Here is a 7819-nt window from a genome sequence, read left to right on the forward strand (position 1 = left end):
CCACCTTCCTTTGTTTCTACGACATCTGGAAGCATAATCGGGAGGCCAACATTAACTATCTCTCCGAGCGGTTACAAAGGACGCTGATGGCGCAGTGTGCTGCTCGGTTGGAGGCAGAGGAGAGAGCCAAGGCCCAAACCCCTGCTGCTGATGCTGCGGCAGGTCCTCCGGCTGATCAGAGTGCTCCTAATCCAGAAGACCCTCTTGCTCCCCAGTAAAATTAGTATTTTTTATTTATTTTTTTCAGCTTTTGTGGCCCACGGGTCTATTTGTAAAGACAATTTTTTCTTTTATTGCTGCGAGGGCAGCTTTTTTACTTATACTTGAACAATTACATCCGAGCAGCACTGCTCGCGGTGTAAAGGTCCTTTTCTTTTAATTTCATATTTACATCCGAGCACTAATGCTTGCGGTGTAAACGATTGCCTTACTGATATTATAATGTTTCTTTTATTATAATACCTGTTCGCATGACCGAACTCAGCATAGTACTCTGGTTTGATTTTACAAAACATAAATTTTGAAAAATGCTCTAAGTACCGTAGCATGCTTTCACTCATTTTGTTCATGTGTTTACATACCTCATGGTATGTTTTGCTATCGATGTACCTTATATGCCCCCCAAGTGATCGAGGAGCTTTAGGTCCTTGGTCACTTGCCTTGACCATGACCTGTTCGAACATCACTGCTCATTGCAAAATTCAACACTTGTAATACAGCAAAACAACACACGTACTGAACAAATATTTGTAAAAAATAAATTTACAAAAGTTGGAAAGAATGACTGGCTGCGCACATTCCCTTATACGAGAGATCTTAAAAAGATCTTACACTTATAAGCGATTAGCCATACAATGTGGCTAACCCTTTTTCAAAACTTGTAAAAAGTAAAAATTAATACAAGCCAGTCCTTTAAGAAGGACTGTTCACTGATAATACTTGCGCAGGTGTTCTCCATTCCAATAGCGTGGAAAGAGATCTCCATTTATTCGTGCAAGTTTGTAGGTGCCCAGATGAAGGACGTCTTCAATCTGGTAAGGTCCTTCCCAGTTTGGTCCGAGTACTCCAGCAGTGGGGTCGCGGGTATTTAAGAAAACTCGTCGTAGTACTAGGTCACCGACGTTGAATTTTCTTTCCTTTACCTTCGAGTTAAAGTATCGGGCGACCTTTTGCTGGTACGCAGCAACTCGGAGTTGGGCTTTTTCTCGTATTTCGTCAATTGAGTCTAGGGACTCCATCATCAGTTGGTTGTTCTGGCCCTGGTCGTATGTAATGCGTCGATGTGAGGGGGGATCTAATTCGACAGGTAACATGGCCTCATATCTGTAGGCTAAGGAAAACGGGGTATGACCTGTCGCTGTTCTGTGGGAAGTTCTGTACGACCAGAGGACTTCAGGCAGCTGCTCTGGACATGCTCCTTTAGCGTCTTCAAGCCTCTTCTTCAGGGTGTCCTTAAGAGTTTTATTCACGGCCTCGACCTGCCCATTTGCTTGTGGATGCGTAACTGAAGAAAAGCTTTTGATAATCCCGTGCCTTTCGCAGAAGTCGGTGAATAAGTCATTGTCAAATTGGGTTCCGTTGTCTGAAACAATCTTTCGGGGCAAACCATACCGGCAAACAATGTTCTTGATGACAAAGTCAAGAACTTTCTTGGTCGTTATGGTAGCGAGTGGTTCAACTTCGACCCATTTGGTAAAGTAGTCAACTGCCACAACTGCGTACTTTACTCCGCCTTTTCCCGTGGGCAGGGATCCAATCAAGTCGATACCCCATATTGCAAAAGGCCAAGGACTCTACATCTGTTTTAAATTGTTTGGAGCTGCTCGTGGAATTTTGGAAAACCTTTGACATTTATCGCATTTTCGTACAAACTCCATCGAATCTTCGTTCATAGTTGGCCAGAAGTAGCTTTGCCTTAGAATCTTTTTTACCAAACTTTGCCCCCCAGCATGATCCCCGCAGAAGCCTTCATGTACCTCTTTCATTAGCTCCTTAGCTTTTTCTGGTGTAATGCACCTGAGTAGTGGCATGGAATATCCTCTTCGGTACATAACACCATGGACCAGTATGTACCTAGCAGCCTATCTTTGAAGAGTTTTGGCCTTGTTTCTATCTGTTGGCAGCAAACCATTTATCAGATACTCCAAGTAAGGCGCCATCCATGTATCTTCCGTTTGGATTTCCATACTGGCTTCTATTGCTCGTATGCTTGGCTCACTCAATCTTTCTACTGGCACAATGTTCAAAGTGTCAGCATCTTTGCGCTCGCGAGTTTGGCTAAGGCATCTGCGTTCGAATTCTGATCTCGCGGTATTTGCTGGAGGGTATACTTCGTGAACTGGGCTAACAAGTATTTAGTTTTATTCAAGTAGGCCACCATTTTTAGGCCTCGTGCTTGATATTCCCCTAGAACTTAATTCACTACCAGTTGTGAATCACTGTAAATATCAAGCGTTTTTATGCTCATGTCTTTTGCCATTCTCAATCCAGCGAGGAGTGCTTCGTATTTGGCTTCATTATTTGATGCGGTGAAGTCGAACCTAATGGCGCAGTGAAATCGATGCCCTTTCGGCGTTATCAATATCACACCCACTCCTGCGTGAGATTTGTTGGACGACCCATCCGTGAATAACTTCCACGAAGGAGCTTCATCTTGGGGCTCAGGCGCACTAGGCTGTTCGCCCTGCTCGCTGTCTGGGAGTTTGGTGAACTCTGCAATAAGATCAGCCAAGACTTGTCCCTTTACTGCTGCTCACGGTGAATATGTGATATCGAACTGCCCTAGTTCGACTGCCCATTTTAATAGATGCCCAGCCGCTTCTGGTTTTTGGAGGACTTGCCGAAGGGGCTGGTTAGTTAAAACTGTGATAGGGTGGGCTTAAAAGTAAGGACGTAGCTTCCTCGAGGCCAAGATTAAACAGTATGCCAACCTCTCGATGGGAGGATACCTTAGTTCTACTCCGATCAGCCTCTTGCTTACATAGTAAACCGCTTTTTGTACGCCTTCTTCCTCTCGTACTAGTACCGCACTAGCAGCAACTTCAGTGATCGCCAGGTAAATGAACAAATTTTCTCCTTCGATTGGCTTTGATAAAATGGGAGGCTGTGCCATATGGGCTTTCAAGGCCTGAAAATCTTGCTCGCAGTCTCCTGTCCATTCAAATTTCTTATTGCCCCTGAGTAGATTGAAAAAAGGGACGCATTTGTCTGTTGATTTTGAAATAAATCTACTTAGGGCTGCAATCCTCCCGGTTAAACTTTGTACATCTTTGATCTTTTTTGGTGATTTCATGTCGATCAGGGCTTTTATCTTGTCGGGGTTGGCCTCGATTCCTCTTGAATTTACAATGAACCCCAAAAACTTCCCTGATCCAACTCTGAAGGAACATTTGAGAGGATTTAGTTTCATTTGGTACTTGTTCAATACATCGAAAAATTCTTGTAAATCCTTCACATGTCCTTCTGCCTTCTTGGACTTTACCAGCATGTCGTCCACGTATACCTCCATGTTTACCCCGATCAATTCTTTAAACATGTGGTTAACTAACCGCTGGTAAGTCGCACCTACGTTTTTTAGTCCGAAGGGCATTACTTTATAACAGTATAAGCCCCTATCAGTCCGAAAGCTGGTGTGATCCTTGTCAGGGGGATGCATGCTAATCTGATTGTAGCCTGAATATGCATCCATGAAGGAGAGGATCTCGTGTCCTGCAGTAGCATCGACCAACTGGTCGATTCTTGGGAGTGGGAAGCAGTCCTTTGGGCAGGCTTTATTGAGATCTGTAAAATCCACACAGGTTTGCCATATGCTATTAGGCTTGGGAACCAGCACTGGATTGGAGACTCACGACGGATAAAACGCCACCCTGATGAACCCATTCTCCTTTAACCTTTCAACTTCTTCTTTCAAGGCTCTCGATCGATCTTTATCGAGCAGCCTTCTTTTTTGTTGCACGGGTGGAAAAGTCTTGTCTATGTTCAGGACTTGGCTGATAACTGCAGGGTCTATCCCAGCCATGTCTTTGTGTGACCAGGCAAAGACTTCCTGGTTCTTCCGCAAAAATTCCACCAATGCATGCTTCGTGGTTGGTTCTAGGTTTTTCCCGACCTTCACGACTCTGGTCGGGTCTTTTTCGTCGAGTTGGACCTCTTCCAGGTCCTCGACGGGTCCAACATTCTCTTCGAAATCCCCAAAGCAAGGATCTAGATCTCTATCCTCACTTTGGGCAACACCCTATTTGGTGACTTCATCACCGGATTGGGCTTGTGTGTCAATTGCCATCTGCAACCTATCTGGGGGAGTGTTTTTTGACGTTCCCTTCTTCGCCTTCGTGACTGAGGCGTTGTAGCACTCCCTGGCCTCCCTCTGGTTTCCCAACATGTGTCCTACCCCTGCGTCTGTCGGGAATTTCATGGCCAAGTGCCACATAGAGGTGACGGCCCGTAGATCAACCAGTATAGGTCTCCCAATGACGGCATTGTACGTCGAAGGACAATCAACTACTATAAAAGTAGCGAGTAATGTCCTGGTAGAAGGCGTTACACCCGTCGTCACTGGTAGTCTGATTGATCCTACGGGGGCGAGTCCCTCACCGGAGAAGCCGTATATTGTTTGGTTGCAGGGCTCCAGGTCCTTAACGGACAACTTCATGCGTTCCAGTGAAGACTTATACAAGATATTCACCGAACTTCCTGTATCGACCAGCACTCTCTTCACCATCATGTTTGCCATTTGAATATCCACGACCAGCGGATCGGAATGTGGGAACCGGACATGTTGGGCATCGCTATCAGAGAAGGTTACTTCGCCTTCCTCTGACCGAGCCTTCTTCGGTGCGCGGTCATCCACGGTCATCATCTCGATGTCCTGGTCGTGGCGTAGAGTCCGAGCGTATCGTTCTCTGGCTTTTCCGCTGTTACCCGCGAGGTGTGGGCCTCCGCAGATGGTTAGCAACGTGCCAGTCACAGGGGCAGGCTGCAAAGGTGGCGAGCGTTGGCGCGTGGGCGCCTGCTCGTTGCCACTTGGAGCTTCTCGTTGGGAATTTCCCAAGGCCCGTACATATCTTCTCAAGTGTCCTTGTCTAATAAGGAACTCGATTTCATCCTTCAGCTGGTTGCATTCGTTGGTATCATGTCCGTAGTCGTTATGATAACGACAGAACTTGGTGGTGTCTCTTTTCAAAATATCCTTTCGAATGGGGGCAGGCTTCTTATAAGGCACGCTGGAACACGTGGCCTGATAAACCTCTCCCCGAGACTCGACTAGGGCAGTATAGTTAGTGAACCGAGGTTCATAACAGTTACCCTTGGCTCGTTTGTTGTCATAGGTGGAAGGCTCATTGTGTGGCCGTTTCCCCCCATTTTTTCCATTTCTGTTGCCGTTCCCGTTGCCTTTGCCGTTGCCATTGGGCTTGGACCCATTGGCAGCTTTGGCGGTCTCGGCAGTCCCCTTGCTCTTGCTTGGGGGCTTTTCTTCGTCAGCGATGGCATCTTCGAGCTTGATGTAGTGATCAGCCCGATCCAAAAACTCCTGGGTGGTTCTAACCCCATGTTTTTGGAGGCTTTCCCAGAGAGGTGTGCGGCTCTTAACCCCTGCGGTTATGGCCATCATTTTTCCTTCGTCTCCCACTGTCTTTGCTCCAGCAGCTGCTCGCATGAAGCGCTGGACGTAGTCTTTCAGTGGTTCTCCATCCTGCTGGCGTATTTCGACCAGCTGGTTTGCCTCAGTCGAGTGCACACGACCCGCGTAGAACTGTCCGTAGAACTCTTTTACGAACATTTCCCAGGAAACTATACTTATAGGAGGGTATTTAAAAAACCACTCCTGTGCGGCATCAGAAAGTGTTGCAGGGAAGATTCTGCACCGAGCGTCTTCGGACACATTCTGAATGTCCATTTGTATCTCGAACTTGTTGACGTGAGATATCGGGTCACCATACCCATCAAAGTTTGGAAGCATAGACATTTTAAACTTGCTAGGAGTTTCTGCCATAGCTATCCTCTGGACGAAAGGAGTGCCTTTTCTCCTATCGTGATCGATGTAAGATGTTCTTCCCCCGACCAGCTGCTGCACTGCCTGGTTGATGGCATCTATCTGGGCCTGCACAGCGCTAGGAATCGCCGTGGGCTCTGGTGCTGGGGGGACGTACTCACCGTTCCGCTCGCGGCGATCGTTGAGTACATCTCTCAAGTCCTCGTCTCTCCTCCGCTGCTTAGTAGCTCCGAGTCGGTCGAAGACGTTATTTTGTTTGGGCTGCCCCCCAGCATCCCGTCTGTCGGGTTGGTCATCTTGAGGTGGCTGGCTCCTGCCTCCACCCCTTTCTTCATTCCTCCGACCAGCATTTCCTTTGCCTGAGTCGGCCTCATTATAACCATGGCCATCTCTGAATCTTGATTGGCTATGGTGGGATCGACTGTTCCCTCGATTGCCCTCTTGGGCTGGAAACTCCCGAGCGTTAGAGGGTGGTTTGCATTGGTCGTTAGGTCCCCGTGCATTACCATGCCGTGGGGGGCCTCGGACCGCAGAGCCTAACTCTGAGTTCCTCCTGTTGCCAAGATAATGCTGTCCTCTACTCGGAGGGTTTGGCTCGTCACCCCTATGGCGTCTAGGACTGCGAGGCTGCTGCCCGGTCCTATTTTGCCTTTGTTGCGGGGGATTGCTGCGACCAGCTTCGGATGGAGGACGTGCCTCAGGGTCTCCTAGCGGGACATTTCCTGAGGCGCCGGTGGCTGCTCGGGCCTTTGTGGACTTGAGGGTTGGATAGGCGGGCTAGGATTGGGACCCCTGTGGGGTGGCCCATTCGCGGGTTGATCAGGCTGCGAGATAGGTGCAGCCTGATTCCTAGCCAATTGCAAGGCTGCCTCGAGGGCTGCCATGGCCTCGCTCTGGCGACGGTCCATCTCCGCCTGCCTTTCACTCAGCTCCGCGTGCTGCAGTTCAATTTCTTGTTGCTGCCGCGCCATGATTTCAGCAGCACTTTCCTGGCCGGCCCTCAGATTGGCCAGCTCCTCATGCAATGCCCCTAGGGTACTCTTCAGCGTCGCGTCATCCATTTCTTCCTCATCAAATTCCAAATGTGGCTCATCCTCAGCCACGTTGGGAGGAGGAGGAGGAGGCGAGTTAGATGGTGCAGCGCCGGCCGCCTGTCCAGTTTTCCTGGTAGTTTTCGCCATTGGTTTTCTCAACGATGCTATAACTATCTCTCAATGAAAGCACCAGAATGTTGACCCTGTTTTTGGCCAACCGACACGGAGTCAAATTTGCTTGATGTGGTAAGAACACGTTGGAAAGAATGTGATGACGAAAATAATAAGAACACAAGATTTTATAGTGGTTCGGCCCCAGGATCTGGTAATAACCTACGTCCACTTAGATTGTTATTGATATAAGATCCAAAGGAGTGATCAAAGAGCTAGGGTTCAATGAGTTTCACCAACCTCTGAAGAACAATACAATATGACTAATTTGATAACTCTAATCTCAAATGATCTAGAAGTCAGAAAAGAAAAAAGGATCCCCTTCCCTGAGCCCTCTTCTTCTATTTATAAGCTCAGGGAAGATTTACATTGATTTGTTACAGATATTCTTTCCTAAATAATCGGATACTCAGGAAATAATGGGAGATAATTTCGGATTCCATCATAACTGCCTAAGATTTCCTCCACGTATTATGTGCATACGACCAGGCTGGTCGTATAAAGAAACCGATCGCATGATATCGAATATCTTCCTGGTCGATAGTCGAGCACAGATTCTGCCAGATGTCAGCCACGTGTAATTAATGCCTGCCAAGTCATTCACTTCTGATTTTTGGGATAA

The sequence above is a fragment of the Humulus lupulus genome, chromosome 5 (genome assembly GCF_963169125.1).
Source record: "Humulus lupulus chromosome 5, drHumLupu1.1, whole genome shotgun sequence".
NCBI lineage: Eukaryota > Viridiplantae > Streptophyta > Magnoliopsida > Rosales > Cannabaceae > Humulus > Humulus lupulus.